Below are 17,758 nucleotides of genomic sequence, written 5' to 3'. Positions count from 1 at the left end.
GATGTTACCTAGCCTAGGGACTGCTTTTTAATGGCAGACAGGCTATATCTCCATCTTCTTTACTGACCTAATTTAAATATGTCAATCTGATGACAAAATTATTGTCTGATTTTACTGTGTCCCAGTTTGAAGGGCCTCCATGGAATATGAAACTCTCTACATTGGGCAGGCACACTATTGGGTGAAAGCCATGTCTGGCAGATATAAAATCAACTGTTGTAACTACAAAATCAGTCCCAATAAACTGTTTGGACCAGAGTTAGATGAGCTGATGGCAAACTCAGGTAAGTCAATACCTCAGACTAGTGAATGCAGGCCATAAGTTCTTCAGAGACACGCACCATGGGACACCACATACTTGGAGAGGAACCAGAACCATGCTACCACAATATTATGGATGTTGTAAATAGATTTCCACCTCTAGAGCAACTGAAGAGTTGACAGCAGCTGGTTAATATGCAAGTATGTTCCACTACTAACCGGGGCTGTCAACCTGAAAGCCCTTCTGCTGAGGCTCTGTGCACAAGAGATACTATAGAACAACTATTCAGAGGAAAAGCATGATCAAGAGCTAAATATATACCTTCTCAGGTATAGATACCTTCTCAACACTATTGTCTACCCATTCCAATCTTAGTTGTTGGAGACAGTCCAGAGTGTAAATACATGTCACTTTTACAGAGCTAAGTGCCTTCAAAGTAGATGATTTTATCTCAGCTGTAACGTCTCCTTAATCTAGTTAGAGGACTTGGAGAAGGCCAGGGGATGAATATCATATGTGCTACTTTTAGGTAACCAAGCTCTTATATGTAGATGATTCCATTTCAGCTCTAAGGTCTACCTAATCTAGTCATAGGACTGTGAGACAGTCCAGAGGGTGAAGAGAGACAACACCTTCAGATAGCCAAGGGCATTTAGAGTGCATGATTCTTCCTAATCTCTATGGTCTACTTAATACAATCACTGAGCATATAGATGAGAGGAGCAAAATATAACCAATATAATCTCAGAAATGCCTTTACTTTTACGCATAAGCATAGACCCACCATTATTAACCCCTTAAGGACCCGCACCATACAGGTGCTGCGCCCGATCAGCGGCAGGGGTCTGGGAGTCACTGACAGCCGGACCCCTGCTGCATATGCCGACATTGGTGAAAACACCAATGCCGGCGTATTAACCCCTTGTATGCCACGGTCAAAGCTGACCGCAGAATGCACAGGGTTTGCGGAGGGTACGCGTGCCCTCCGCTTCACCATCGGGTCCCCACGCTGCAGTGACGGGGACCCGATGGCAGAGAAGGCAGCTCGATGCCTTCCATAGGCATTGGGTCTTGCCTTCTACGGAAGCCTGTGAGATCCAGCCCTTAGGTAGGATGTATTGTAATGCATTGCAGAGGGGATCAGACCCCCCAGAGTGGGACAAAAAAAAATAGTAAACAAAAAATTGTGTTTTCCATAATAAAAAAATAAATAGAGTTTCAAGTAAAAAAAAAAAGCCTCTTTCCCAAATCAAAACATGAAATTGTAAAAAAAAATAGAAAAAAATAGAAAAATAGACATATTTAGTATCATAGCGTCCATAACGACCGGCTCTATAAAAATATCACATGACCTAACCCCTCAGGTGAACACCTTAAAAATTTTTTAATAAAAACTGTGCTAAAAAAACTTTTTTTGTCACTTTACATCACTAAAAGTGCAACACCAAGCGATAAAAAAGTTGTATGCACCCCAAAATAGTAACAATCTAACAGTCAACTCATCCAGCAAAAAATTAGCCCCTACCTAGGAAAGTCTCCTAAAAAATAAAAAAAACTATGGCTCTCAGACTATGGAGACACTAAAACATATTTTATTTTGTTTCAAAAATGCTTATATTATGTTAAAGATAAAAAAATAAAAGAAAGTTGACATATTAGGTATTGCCGCGTCCGTAAGAACCTGCTATATAAATATACCACATGACATAACCCCTCAGGTGAACACTGTAAAAAAAAGTGTCAAAAAAGCCATTTTATGTCACCTTGCATCACAAAAAGTGTAATAGCAAGCGATCAAAAAGTCATATGCACTCCAAAATAGTACCAATAAAACCGTCAGCTCATCCCGCAAAAATTTTTCCCTACCTAAGACAATCGCCCAAAAAATAAAAAAAACTATGGTTCTCAGACTATGGAGACACTAAAACATTATTTATTTTTTGTTTCAAAAATGCTTTTATTATGTTAAAGGTGAATTTAAAAAAATAAAAAGTATACATATTAGTTACTGCCACGTCCGTAACGACCTGATCTATGAAAATACCACATGAACTAACCTCAGGTGGACACCGTAAAAAAATAAATAAAAACTGTGTTAAAAAAGCAATTTTTTTTACCTTACATCACAAAAAGTGTAATACCAAGCAATCAAAAAGTCATATGCATCCTAAAATAGTGCAAATCAAACTGTCATCTCATCCTGGAAAAAATGAGCCCCTACATAAGACAGTCACCCCAAAAAAAACTAAAAACTATTGCTTTTCAGAATATGGAGACACTAAAAAATCTTTTTTTTCAAAAATGCTTTATTATGTAAAACTTAAACAAAAAAAGTTGTCATATTTGGTATTGTCGCGTACATAACAACCTGCTCTATAAAAATAGCACATGATCTAACTTGTCAGATGAACGTTGTAAATAACAAAAACAGTGCCAAAACAGCTATTTTTTATTTCCTTGCCTCATAAAAAGTGTAATATAGAGCAACCAAAAATCATATGTACCCTAAAATAATGCCAACAAAACTGCCACCTTATCTTGTAGTTTCTAAAATGGGGTCACTTTTTTGGAGTTTCTACTCTAGGGGTGCATCAGGGTACTTCAAATGTGACATGGCAACTTAAAATTATCCCAGTGAATTCTGCCCTCCAAAAACCATATGGCATTCCTTTCCTTCTGCTCCCTGCCGTGTGCCCATACAGCAGTTTACGATCACAAATTGTAATGACCGACGTCACGCACAGGGAGGATAAAAGGGAAAGCCCTGCCCAAGGGAGAGGGAAAGGTGGTGACCCCTAACTCACCTTGCGGCTGGCACCTGACTGCCCTGACGTCCCTAGACGGGTTCCTCACCCGTGCGGCGATCACGTGCCTAAACCCTGGCTTTCCCTAAAATGAGCCCTAGATAGTGAACGGGCCGGTGGGATCGCTAGTCCGCACCACTATCACTAAGAGGGAAACACCAGGGAGAGGACAGACAAAACAGACAAACACATACACCCAGGTGGGCGATCACAATAGACCACAAAGGTCCAACAGGGATCCAGAGGGTAGCGTTCTGGACCAACTACCAGAGAACGCAGCAACACAGCTCCAGAAGGTCAGAATAGATGTCCAGGCAGGAAGTTCTATCTCTGGCAACCAGAGAAGTGTGAGAGAGGAATATAAGGAGGTTTGGGAGTGCTGGACAAGGAACAGCTGAGGAGAAGGAGCTACGGATCCCTGAGTGAGCCAAAAGGGTTTGCAAAGCAAACCCAGAAAGCTACCATAAGGAAAACAGCCCTATCTTAAATAGAGCGTGCAGCCAACCATTGCGACTTCCTGACCCCGGGTATAACGGAGTCAGGTGTGGTTCTCGATACCCTCGTGACAGTACCCCCCTCTCTACGAGGGGCCTCCGGACACTCAGGACCAGGTCTCTCAGGATGAGAGGCATGAAAAACCCGAACTAGCCTGTCGGTGTTTACCTCAGACGCAGGAACCCACATTCTTTCCTCGGGACCGTAACCTCTCCAATGCACCAGATATTGAAGAGAGCGGCGGACCCGACGAGAATTAACAATTTTGGATATCTGAAATTCTAGATTACCATCCACGACAACAGGAGGGGGTGGCAGCGGTGACGGTTCTAGAGGTGGAACATATTTTTTGAGTAACGACTTATGAAAAACATTATGAATTTTAAAAGTCTGAGGTAACTCCAGGCGAAAAGCCACGGGGTTGATGATGGCTACAATTTTGTAAGGGCCAATAAACCTAGGACCCAGTTTCCAAGAGGGAACCTTCAATTTAATATTCCTAGTAGACAACCACACATAGTCATTCACTCCTAGGTCCGGACCTGGCGACCGTCTCTTATCAGCCATGCATTTGTATTTACCTCCTATATTTTTTAAGTTAACTTGCACCTTCTGCCATACCGATGAAAGAGATGACGAAAACCGTTCCTCTTCGGGAACCCCAGAAGATCCCCCCTCCTTGAAAGTACAGAATTGGGGATGAAAACCATATGCACTAAGAAATGGTGACTTGCCAGTGTATTCCTGACGACGATTATTTATGGCAAACTCAGCTAACGGTAAATATGATGACCACAACTCTTGGTTTTCAGACACAAAACATCTTAGATATGTCTCAAGGTTTTGGTTGGTACGCTCAGTCTGTCCATTCGACTGAGGATGGAAAGCTGAGGAAAAGGACAAGTGTACCCCCAAACCGGAACAAAAAGCTTTCCAAAATTTAGAAATAAACTGGGTACCCCGATCCGAAACAACATCGGAGGGGACCCCGTGAAGCTTCGCGATTTCACTGACGAATACCTGAGCAAGAGTCTTAGCATTAGGTAGTGCGGGTAACGCAATGAAGTGTACCATTTTGCTAAACCTGTCCACTACTACCAAAATAACTGTTTTACCCGCAGACAAAGGTAAGTCAGTGATAAAATCCATTGACAGATGTGTCCACGGTCTATTGGGAATGACGAGTGGTAATAGAGACCCTGCAGGACGTGTATGTGAAACTTTTGCGCGCGCACAGGTAGAACAAGAAGACACAAAATCCAATACATCCTGACGCAACCTTGGCCACCAAAAACGACGAGACAATAGCTCCAAGGTTGCTTTACTACCCGGGTGCCCAGCAAGTGCCGAACTATGATGTTCCTTTAATAATTTGAAACGTAGGTTCAACGGTACAAACAATTTCTCTGAGGGGCAAGAGACCGGGGCGTCCCCCTGGGCCTCTAACACCTTCCCCTCCAAAACAGAGTGTACCGCAGAAACAACCACTCCTCTTTGAAGAATGGGCACCGGATCACTCACATTACCCCCTCCAGGGAAACAACGAGATAGTGCATCAGACTTGGTGTTCTTTGCCCCAGGACGATAGGTAATCACAAAGTTAAACCTGGTAAAAAATAGCGACCACCTAGCCTGTCTAGGGGTGAGACGCTTAGCTGATTCGAGGTACAGAAGATTTTTGTGGTCCGTAATCACAGTGACGGGGTGGACTGCCCCCTCTAAGAAGTGACGCCACTCCTCAAACGCAAGTTTAATAGCTAATAGTTACCTATTGCCAATATCGTAGTTCTTTTCTGCTGCAGATAGTTTTTTAGAAAAGAAAGCACAAGGACGCCATTTGCCAGGAGACGGACCCTGAGACAGCACCGCCCCCACTCCCACCTCTGCCGTATCGACTTCAACAATAAAAGGCTGAGAGACATCAGGTTGGACTAGTACAGGTGCTGAGGTAAACCGCTCTTTTAGAGAGGAAAAAGCAACTTTAGCGGATTCAGACCATTTAGAAATATCAGTCCCCTTCCTAGTCATGTCAGTAAGCGGTTTTACAATAAGTGAATAATTTTTTATGAATTTCCTATAGAAATTCGCGAAGCCCAAGAACCGTTGTAGTGCTTTGAGGTTCTCAGGAAGATCCCAATCTAAAATTGCCTGGACCTTCCTAGGATCCATACGGAAACCTGAAGCAGATAAAAAATAACCTAGGAATTGTATCTCCTGAACGGCGAAGACACATTTTTCAATTTTAGCATATAATTCATTCGTCCGTAGGACCTGCAGTACTTGTCTGACATGCACCTCATGTGTTTTCAGATCAGACGAATAAATTAAAATATCATCTAGGTATATTACCACAAACCTGCCGATTAGATGACTAAAAATGTAATTAACCAAATGTTGAAAGACGGCAGGAGCATTGGTCAGACCGAAAGGCATAACTAGATTTTCATAATGCCCCTCAGGGGTGTTAAACGCTGTCTTCCACTCATCCCCCTCCTTAATACGAATCAGATTGTAGGCCCCCCCTAAGATCAAGTTTGGAGAACCACCTAGCACCCGCAATCTGGTTAAACAGATCAGGAATGAGAGGAAGAGGGTATGGGTCTCGGATGGTTATCCGATTTAATTCGCGAAAATCTAGGCAAGGATGCAGGCCCCCATCTTTCTTTTTAACGAAGAAAAACCCTGCAGCCACGGGTGAAGAAGAGGGTCTGATGTGTCCCTTAGCCAAGCTCTCGGAGATATAATCTTTCATGGCTTGTCTCTCTGGACCCGAAAGATTATATAACCTGGTCTTGGGTAATTTTGCGCCGGGAATAAGGTTAACCGGGCAATCATAAGGACGATGAGGTGGTAACTTCTGACAACCCTTTTCAGAAAAAACATCCTCAAAATCCGAAATAAATGTAGGTAGGGTAGTTATGGAGGCGACTAAGCAATTGCTATTTAAGCAATTTTCTCTGCACTGCTCACTCCACTCCAATATCTCCCTGGCCTGCCAATCCACTACTGGATTGTGCGCTACCAACCAGGGAAGACCCAGCACTACCGGAGTGGGAAGCCCCTCTAGAACATAACCTGAAAGCATCTCATTATGGTGGTCCCCTACCCGAAGGTGTAAATTATGAACAATGTGGGTGAGGTTTCTCTGAGACAGGGGAGCAGAATCAATAGCGAATATGGGAATGGGTCTCTGTAACGTACAGAGAGACAAACCCATAGTGCGGGCAAAATGGGCATCTATCAAATTTACCCCTGCTCCACTGTCTAGAAAGAAAGAAATAGTCTCCGTCTTATCACCAAAAATAATAACCGCTGGCAACACAAATTGCGATGTATGTATGGAGGAAACGTATACCCCCTGGCTGACATCCTCCACACAGCCTGGGGTTAGTAGTTTTTCCGACAGTCTTTTGTTTCTGAGGAAAGAAGGACAGACATTAATGAAATGACCCCTCTCCCCACAAAAAAAAAACAACCCACGCCTACGGCGAGCCTCAGAAGGACTGACCTGACGAGTAGTTCCTCCTAGCTGCATAGGCTCGTCTAAGTCCGTACAGACTAACTGCTGCTTGGGAGGGGTTACCAATTGCTCCGGTTTTTTCAACCTGTCCCTAAGGCGTCTCTCTATATGGATAGAAAGGGACATAACCGCATCAAGGGAAAAGGGGGTCTCATATAATGCAAGCGCATCCTTAACCCTTTTGGATAACCCAGAGCAGAACTGACTCCTGAGAGCCGGGTCGTTCCATTGGGTATCCGTAGCCCACCTACGGAATTCAGAGCAATACTCCTCTACCGGCCGCTCTCCTTGTAAGAGTCTCCGTAATCTTGATTCAGCCAGTGCGACTCGGTCAGGGTCGTCATATATGAGACCCAAAGCCCCGAAAAACTCATCCACTGACCGGAGAGCCTGGGAATCAGTAGGTAAAGAGAACACCGAGGACTGCGGGTCCCCCTGCAGCAGGGAAATAACAACCCCCACCCGCTGATCTTCATTACCAGAGGAGTAAGGGCGCAGTTTAAAATATAACTTACAGGCCTCACGGAATGTCAAAAACTTGTCCCTTCCCCCAGAAAATCTGTCAGGGAGAGGGACCTTGGGTTCCGCAACAACCTGGTTACCAGTAGCAACCGCTGGGCTTGCGGTCAGTTGTAATCGCTGCTGTTGCTGGAGGACCGACGCCTTCAATCCTGCCACCTCAAAAGACAGGCCATGAAATTGTTTGGACAGAGCAGCAATTTGATCCATACTGGATTCTAAGTAGGTAAAAAAATTATTATTATTATTTTTTTTTACCTACACAAAATAAGGCCAGAGATAATGTAATGACCGACGTCACGCACAGGGAGGATAAAAGGGAAAGCCCTGCCCAAGGGAGAGGGAAAGGTGGTGACCCCTAACTCACCTTGCGGCTGGCACCTGACTGCCCTGACGTCCCTAGACGGGTTCCTCACCCGTGCGGCGATCACGTGCCTAAACCCTGGCTTTCCCTAAAATGAGCCCTAGATAGTGAACGGGCCGGTGGGATCGCTAGTCCGCACCACTATCACTAAGAGGGAAACACCAGGGAGAGGACAGACAAAACAGACAAACACATACACCCAGGTGGGCGATCACAATAGACCACAAAGGTCCAACAGGGATCCGGAGGGTAGCGTTCTGGACCAACTACCAGAGAACGCAGCAACACAGCTCCAGAAGGTCAGAATAGATGTCCAGGCAGGAAGTTCTATCTCTGGCAACCAGAGAAGTGTGAGAGAGGAATATAAGGAGGTTTGGGAGTGCTGGACAAGGAACAGCTGAGGAGAAGGAGCTACGGATCCCTGAGTGAGCCAAAAGGGTTTGCAAAGCAAACCCAGAAAGCTACCATAAGGAAACAGCCCTATCTTACATAGAGCGTGCAGCCAACCGTTGCGACTTCCTGACCCCGGGTATAACGGAGTCAGGCGTGGTTCTCGATACCCTCGTGACACAAATGGGGTGTTTCTGTAAACTACAGAATCAGGGTAATAAATATTGCATTTTGTTTGGTTGTTAACCCTTGCTATGTTACTGGAAAAAATAGATTAAAATGGAAAATCTGCCAAAAAAGTGAAATTCTGAAATCTCATCTACATTTTCCTTTAATTATTGTGGAACACCTAAAGGGTTAACAAAGTTTGTAAAATCAGTTTTGAATACCTTGTGGGGTGTAGTTTCTAAAATGGGGTCATTTTTTGTGGTTTCTATTATGTATGTCACCAAATTTGCCTGTCCGAGCTCCAGCGCTGCAGTCTGTGGCTCGGACACTGCAGCGCGGTGCCAGACATGCTGTCATGCCAAGCCCCTTGGTGACCCGGCGTTTAAGCCACGTCCCTCTCATGACGTATAGCCCACGCCCCTCCTGGCGCCGTATAGGCCATGCCCCCTCGATTGCACGCTTTGGCAACGCCCCCTTAGGTCACACCTGAGCTACACCACCCGGTGATGTCAGCGCTCAGGTGATTAGCTTCCTATTTAAAGGGAGTCTGTCACCTCCATATGGCCATATACAGTGCTTACATGGCTCTGTAGCACACCTATACAGGATTGTAACGGTACCTTTGTCTTTGTCTTTAGATTTGCACCAGCAGGAAAAACTGAGTTTAATTCATATGCAAATGTAAACTCGCAAGTGCCCAGGGAGGAGTTCAGTGTGTAGGAGCCCAGGCTGCTCTGCCTTCTATTCACTTTACTCCTCCCCAGTCTCTGCCTTTGCCCACCCTCCAAGTCTCTTGCCTCATCGATAGGTCCGGACTTGAGGGCGGGGAAAGGCAGAGACTGGGGAGGAGTAAAGTGAATAGAAGGCAGAGCAGCCTGGGCTCCTACACACTGAACTCCTCCCTGGGCACTTGCGAGTTTACATTTGCATATGAATTAAACTCCGTTTTTCCTGCTGGTGCAAATCTAAAGACAAAGACAAAGGTACCGTTACAATCCTGTATAGGTGTGCTACAGAGCCATGTAAGCACTGTATATGGCCATATGGAGGTGACAGACTCCCTTTAAGGCTGCAACTGGCAATCACCTTTGCCAGCTATAGGTTTTCCTTGCTGTGCTCTGCTACCTGTGTGTATTGAACTGTTGCTTTTGGATTTGACCTCAGCTATACCTTGACCTCTCTTTCTGCTTAGCGATTCTGTACCTTCTTCCTGTCCGGTATTGACGCTTGGCTTGTTATTGCTCCCTCCTTCCGCTTTGTGATTCTGTTGGTATCGATCTCCTGGTTTGACTGTTTCTGGCTCGACTTCCCTTGGTGCTTGTTTGTGTGTCCTGTGTGTGAACAGGTACCTGCGGTTTTGCGGGCACTTGGATTGTATCTCTGCACTTACCAGTATAGGGAACGTCGACCAGTTGTGGACTTGTCGACTAGGACTTGTTCTGCCAGTAGGCAGGGTCAGTGGGCTGGGTACAAGTTAAGGCTCACTGTGTGTGTGCGTGTCCCTGCCTACGGCCGTGACAATGTAGGCCTCACAAAGTGACTTCAGACCTGAACTGGTCCTTAAAAAGTGGGTTTTGGAAATTTTCAGAAAAATGTAAAGATTTGCTTCTAAACTTCTTACGTCCCCAAAAAATAAAATGACATTCACAAAAGTATCCAAACATAAAGTAGACATATGGGAAATGTAAAGTTATAACTATTATATGAGATATCACTATCTGTTTTAAAAGAAGAGAAATAGAAATTTGGAAAGTTTTTAAAAAAAATAAAAATGAAAAATATTGACTGAAAGTACAATGTGTCACGAGAAAACAGTCTCAGAATGGTTTGGATAAGTAAAATTGTTCCAAAGTTATTACCACATAAAGTGACATGGTGAAAAATGGCAGGGTCCTGAAGGGGTTAAACTGCAGGTCATAACAAAGGTAATTATTGTTTCATAAATATTACATTCTGATATCACTGCAAATATATAGTGTAATTTATTGATGACCATACAACACAGAATGCTCTGCTTCAAACTTCAATATGTGTGAAATAAAAATGACCGTGAGGTCTAGGGAATGTCCCTCAAGAGGATCCCACAGGAGACCTGCAACAAAATGGAGTGGATAGAAAGGTCCTCGCAGAAGGTCCCAATGCATTTCCCCAATATTATTGGTTCTTCTGGGGATGATACAGGGACAACAGTACACCAGTCAGAGTATTACAAATTGCAACACTGAGATCAAAATACAGATACCAGAGGTAACCCTGAAGGATTATAAATGTCCTTACAATAGAAATGTCTAGTTCTTGATATATGAGTACTCCGGATGGTATCTTTCAGATGCTGACAGAGTAGACAAACATTAGTTCCACTTCCTCTAAATACATGGACTGAGGATTTGATGCATCATGAGTCCATACAAGCCTAAATTAAAAGAGATAATTCTCGAATATATGCTCTTTAGATAAAGGGAGGTGTGTAGTCCTTTTAAAACAAAACAGTGAGTAATTTAGAGCTGTATTACACCTGCAGATGAGCATTACTGCTCGTCAGTGAAGGAGACTGCTACTATTACATGCAGCGATCTCCTTCACAGTATGGAGAGGACGAAGGTACGACAAAACACGTGTCATTGTTGGCGTCATCCTGGCAAGGTACACCATGGGTAAGATTTACCTTGCCATTTGTAGTTCGGCTGACTCACAAACATTTCATTTTGACTTGTGGTTTCTGCCTTATCAGTTGGGATCTCTGTATTGGATCATTTTCCCTTATTGTTTGCTGCTATGTGAATTTCACTGTTATTATCTTTGCACTCTGGCAGTATATACCCCGTTTTGGCCGAGTTCACAGCATTGCTACAATTATTGTTAGTTTTATTATCGTTAGTCGCTATTATTGTCACTACCCCTTATGATATGTGTCTTTCCATTGATGATACCCCATTCTGCTTCTCATTTTTATATCATGTATTGTGATTTTTAATACCACTTTATTAAATAAAGATTTTGACATTCTCTCACATCTCTCTCACTATTATGGTACTGTATGTTGGCTCAGTGTTTTGTAGGTTTTTATTACTACTCAGTGCAGCTTTTTTTTGGCTACCTCTGTACTTTAGGACAGTCCCCTATATTTGGACTGGGTTTGTCTTCCTTTTTTTATAAGTAGACATACAGTGGATATAAAAAGTCTACACACCCCTGTTAAAATGTCAGGTTTATGTGCTGTAAAAAAATGACACAAAGATAAATAATTTCAGAACTTTTCCGAACCTTTAATGTGACCTATAAACTGTACAACTCAATTGAAAAACAAACTGAAATCTTTTAGATAGAGGAAAGAAAAAATCTAAAAATAAAATAATATGGTTGCATAAGTGTGCACACCCTTAAACTAATACTTTGTTGAAGCACCTTTTGATTTTATTACAGCACTCAGTTTTTTTGGGTATGAGTCTATCAGCATGACCAGGGGCGGGCTGGGCCGCGGGTGTCAGGGAGGCAATTGCCCCCCAGGCCACCCTAAAAAAAATGGCCACTGGGCGGTCTTTTTTAATAAATAATTATATATATATTTTTTTATTATTTTTTTATTCCTCAGGGCCGCACCGCCGATCACCACAGGCGGCGCGGCCCTGGATGTAATTGCGGTGGCGGTGGTGGCGGCGGGCAGTAGGAGTTGAGCGCTTCCATTGTGGAAGCGCTCATCTCCATATTCATCTGTATCGCCGTCCTCAGGACAGCGATACAGATGGCTGTGCTGTGGGGCAGGGGAGGGAGAGGCGTGTCCCTCCCCTGTTCTTCTGATAGGCCGCAGGCACTAATGCCTGCAGCCTATCAGAGGCCTGCTCAGGCAGCGCGATGACGTCATTATCATCGCGCCGCCTGAGCCGGGCAGCACACAGCAGGGACACAGGCCGGAAGAGGCCTGCATCGCATCGCCAATGATGGAGGTAAGTATTAGTGTTTTTTTTTTTTTGTGGGGGGAGCTGTCACTCTGGGGAGGAGCTGTCACTATGGCTATGGGGGGGAGCTGGCACTATGGGGGGGCTGCCCCAATAGGGGGGCTGGCACTATGGGGGAGCTGGCACTATTGGGGGGAGAACTGGCACTATGGGGGAGCTGGCACTATGGGGGAGCTGGCACTATTGGGGGGGCTGGCACTATGGGGGGGAGCTGGCACTATGGCTATGGGGGGAGCTGGCACTAAGGGGGGGCTGCCACAATAGGGGGGGCTGGCACTATGGGGGGGGGATTGGCACTATGGGGGAGCTGGCACTATGGGGGGGAGAACTGGCACTATGGGGGTGCTGGCACTATGGGGGGAGAACTGGCACTATGGGGGAGCTAGCACTATTGGGGGGGCTGGCACTATTGGGGGAGCTGGCACTATGGGGGGGGGGCTGGCACTATGGGGGGGAGCTGTCACTATGGGGGGGAGAACTGGCACTATGGGGGAGCTGGCACTATGGCTATGGGGGGGCTGCCACAATAGGGGGGGCTGGCACTATGGGGGGGGGGAACTGGCACTATGGGGGAGCTGGCACTATGGGGGGGCTGGCACTATGGGGGTGCTAGCACTATGGGGGGAGCTGGCACTATGGGGGGGCTGGCACTATGGGGGAGCTGGCACTATGGGGGAAGCTAGCACTATGGGGAGCTGGCACTATGGTGGGGAGCTGGCACTATGGTGGGGAGCTGGCACTATGGGAGGAGCTGGCACTATGGGGGCATTTCTTACTAGAACATTATGGGGGGCACCATGGGGGAGAGGAGCACTATGGGGGTATCTGGGGGCTCTAAAGGGGCTTTTTGTAATTATTGCCACATTATGGGGGGCACTATAGCGGAGAGTGGCACTATGGGGCATCTGGCACTATTTGGGTGCACTATGGGGAAGTGGGGGCTCTAAAGGGGCCTTTTTTATTGGCACATTATGGGGGGCACTATGGCATTTGGTGGCACTAAGGGGGCATTTTTTACTGGCACATTATGGGAGGCACTATAGGGGAGAGCGGCACTATGGGGCATTATTTGGGGGCACTATGGGGGAGTGGAGCACTATTGGGGCATATGGTGGCACAAAGAAGGGGCATTTTTTACAGGCACATTGTGGGGGAGAGGAGCACTATAGGGGCATCTGCTGGGGGCACTAAGAAGAGGCATTTTTTTACTGGCATATTATGGGGGACACTATGGGGAAGGGGGAGAGGAGCACTATGAGGGCATTTACTGGGGCACTATATAGGGGTATTTTATACTGGCATACATTATGGGGACATTAGCTTAACTGCGGGCACTAAGCAGGGGTATTTCATGTACTGTCATATTATAGGGAGAATTATTACTACTAGGGGTATTATGGGGAGCTTTACTACTACTGGGGGGCTATGAGGAACATGATTACTAGTATGGGCACTACAGAGGCATTATTACTACTAAGTGTGCTCTGGCAGAGAACTATTTCTATTCGTGGGATTTTGGGGAGCACTGTGTTACTTTGGGGGCACCCTGGCATAGTATCAGCTTAGCAAAATTATTTTTGGGGGACATTATCTTTATACTATTAGTGTCTTGGCGCAGTTATTTTTTGGAGCACTGTGTGCCAATAATTGTTGAAGGGGGCACTATCTGTGTGGTAGTAGCATTTCCAGGGGGACTGTTTCTGCAGTATAGTATTGGGGGTGGCAGGAAGGGTGTTCAGAAGATGTGAAGATGATGGAAATGTGGGAAACTAATGTCTGTTTCTCAATCTCTGCAGAGATGGGAGATGGCAGAAAAATCATCATGGCGGTCTGGTCTGAATGGAGAAGATGAGGAAAGAGAACGTCTACAACAAAGGTGACATCACTGGATGTAAGAGGTATGGGGCGCTATGTAGGAGAGGAGATGCTCCGGCTCCTCCCCCAGCCATTTGCAGAAGGAGTATTCAGAGCTAGGTGAGGACGGCAAAGGGGGACAGCAGGCCACGGGCTGGTGGAAGATGGTGGGGGGAACCACAGGCAATGAGCAGGATCTGGGGAGGGAGGAGAGCGGAGGAGCTTCCTGGCTGTAGCCTGCTGTCTATTGTATAATGTGAAGCAGGCAGTGCAGCCAGGACAGGCCTCCCCTCTCCGTATGATGTGTAGAGACAGGCCTCAACAATAGAATGTCAGCTGTACAGTGTTTGTTGGGAGTGGCCTATTATATGTAGGAGGGGCTTTTAATAATGGGCGGGGCTAAAATTGGCCACTTGACTGGATTTGCCCCCCAGGACTAAAGCTGCCAGCCCTCCCCTGAGCATGGCACATTTTGACTTGGCAAGATTTGCCCACTCTTCTTTGCAAAAACACTCCAAATCTGTCAGATTGCGAGGGCATCTCCTGTGCACAGCCCTCTTCAGATCACCCCACAGATTTTCAATCGGATTCAGGTCTGGGCTCTGACTGGGCCATTCCAAAACTATAATCTTCTTCTGGTGAAGCCATTCCTTTGTTGATTTGGATGTATGCTTTGGGTCGTTGTCATGCTCAAAGATTAAGTTCCTCTTCATGTTCAGCTTTCTAGCAGAAGCCTGAAGGTTTTGTGCCAATATTGACTGGTATTTAGAACTGTTCATAATTCCCTCTAGCTTAACTAAGGCCCCAGTTCCAGCAGAAGAAAAACAGCCCCAAAGCATGATACTGCCACCACCATGCTTCACTGTGGGTATGGTGTTATTTTGGTGATGTGCAGTGTTGTTTTTGGGCCAAACATATCTTTTGGAATTATGGCCAAAAAGTTCAACCTTGGTTTCATCAGACCATAACACCTTTTCCCACATGCTTCAGATGTGTTTTTTCAAAATGTAGCCTGGCTTGGATGTTTTTCTTTGTCTTGCCACTCTACCCCTTAGCCCAGACATATGAAGAATATGGGAGATTGTTGTCACATGTACCACACAGCCAGTACTTGCCAGATATTCCTGCAGCTTCTTTAATGTTGCTGTAGGCCTCTTGGTAGCCTCCCAGACCAGTTTTCTTCTCATCTTTTCATCAATTTTGGAGGGACGTCCAGTTCTTGGTAATGTCACTGTTGTGCCATATTTTCTCCACTTAATGATGACTGTCTTTACTGTGTTCTATGGTATATCTAATGCCTTGGAAATTCTTTTGTACGCTTCTCTTGACTGATACCTTTTAACAATGAGATCCCTCTGATGCTTTGGAAGCTCTCTGTGGACCATGGATTTTGCTGTGGGATGCGACTAAGAAAATTTCAGGAAAGACCAACTAGAGCAGCTGAACTTTATTTGGGGTTAATCAGAGGCACTTTAAATGATGACAGGTGTATGCTGACTCCTATTTAACATGATTTTGAATGTGATTGCTTAATTCTGAACACAGCTACATCCCCAGTTATAGTTGTGCAGACTTATGCAACCACATTATTTTTTTTGTTTTTGTTTTCTTCCCTCCACCTAAAAGATTTCAGTTTGTTTTTCAATTGAGTGGTACAGTTTATAGGTCACATTAAAGGTGGAAAAAGTTCTGAAATGATTTATCTTTGTCTCATTTTTTTACAGCACAGAAACCTGACATTTTAACAGGGGTGTGTAGACTTTTTATATCCACTGTATATAGTATTAATGTACACTGCCTGTCTAAAAAAAAAGTCACCACCAAAAAAAAAAAAAAAGGTCACACACTCTAATATTTAGTTGGACCGCCTTTAGCTTTGATTACGGCACGGATTCGCTGTGGCATTGTTTCGATAAGCTTCTGCAATGTCACAAGATTTATTTCCATCCAGTGTTGCATTAATGCTGCGCAAAGCCTTCTCCAGCACATTCCAAAGATTCTCAATGGGGTTATGGTCTGGACTCTGTGGTGGCCAATCCATGTGTGAAAATGATGTCTCATGCTCCCTGAACCACTCTTTCACAATTTGAGCCCGATGAATCCTGGCATTGTCATCTTGGAATATGACCTTACCATCAGGGAAGAAAAAATCCATTGATGGAATAACCTGGTCATTTAGTATGTTCAGGTAGTCAGCTGACCTCATTCTTGGAGCCCATACTGTTGCTGAACCTAGACCTGACCAACTGCAGCAACCCCAGATCATAGCACTGCCCCCACAGGCTTGTACAGTAGGCACTAGGCATGATGGGTGCATCACTTCATCTGCCTCTCTTCTTACCCTGATGCACCCATCACTCTGCTCCAGAGTCCAATCTTTATGCTCCCTAGCAAATTGAAGCCTTTTTTTCTGGTTTACCTCACTGATTAGTGGTTTTCTTACTGCTACACAGCTGTTCAGTCCCAATCCCTTGAGTTCCCTACGCATTGTGCATGTTGAAATGCTCTTACTCTCACTATTAAACATAGCCCTGAGTTATACTGTTGTTTTTCTTCGAATTGATTTCACCAAATGTTTAAGTGATCGCCGATCACGATCATTAAGGATTTTTTTCCCGCCACATTTCTTCCTCGAATACGATGGGTCCCCACTATCCTTCCAGTTTTTAATAATGCGTTGGACAGTTCTTCACCCAATTTTAGTAGTTTCTGCAATCTCCTTAGATGTTTTCTCTGCTTGATGCATGCCAATGATTTGACCCTTCTCAAACAGACTAACATCTTTTCCACGACCACGAGATGTGTCTTTTGACATGGTTGTTTAAGAAATGAGAAGCAACTCATTGCACCAGTTGGGGTTAAGTGGAAGGCTGAAAAGTCAGCCTGAATTTGTGGGAGGGGCATATTACCTTTTTAAGCTCCAGCCCCCAGCTCCTCAGGGCGCTTCTGTTCACACGCTGGATAAGGAGTCGCCTTGCTCTGATACTGCCCCTTGCACGTTGTGAGCTGCTTCAACTGCTGTCGCTTTTTCGCCACCCGTACACCGCCGATTCCCGTCTGCAGGTTAGGTAATTCATGTGTGATGTTCGCCCTGCTCCACAGGGCTCCTCTGAGCGGCGGACACCTACTCCCGGCTCGATATGCACTCCAGACCCGAGCGCTCCGCCTCCCTCATGCGGCGGCAGGACGGGTAGGGTCCGGCCTGCGGGTTACCCCCCTCCACAGGGTCTCACCTGTCCTCCGGCTTGGGCGCTGTCACAGGCCGGTGTGCGTTCCAGCGTGGAGCGCACGCCGGAACTCCTCGGCCAGGCCTGGGCTTCCAGTCACCCGATCGGCGTGCGTTCCAGCGTGGAGCGCACGCCGGAATCCGGCCAGGCCTGGGCCCATGGTCACATGCTCGGCGTGCATTCCAGCGTGGAGCGCACG

This window comes from Bufo bufo, chromosome 2 (assembly GCF_905171765.1).
Source record: "Bufo bufo chromosome 2, aBufBuf1.1, whole genome shotgun sequence".
Lineage (NCBI taxonomy): Eukaryota > Metazoa > Chordata > Amphibia > Anura > Bufonidae > Bufo > Bufo bufo.
This window is presented reverse-complemented; position numbering follows the sequence as displayed.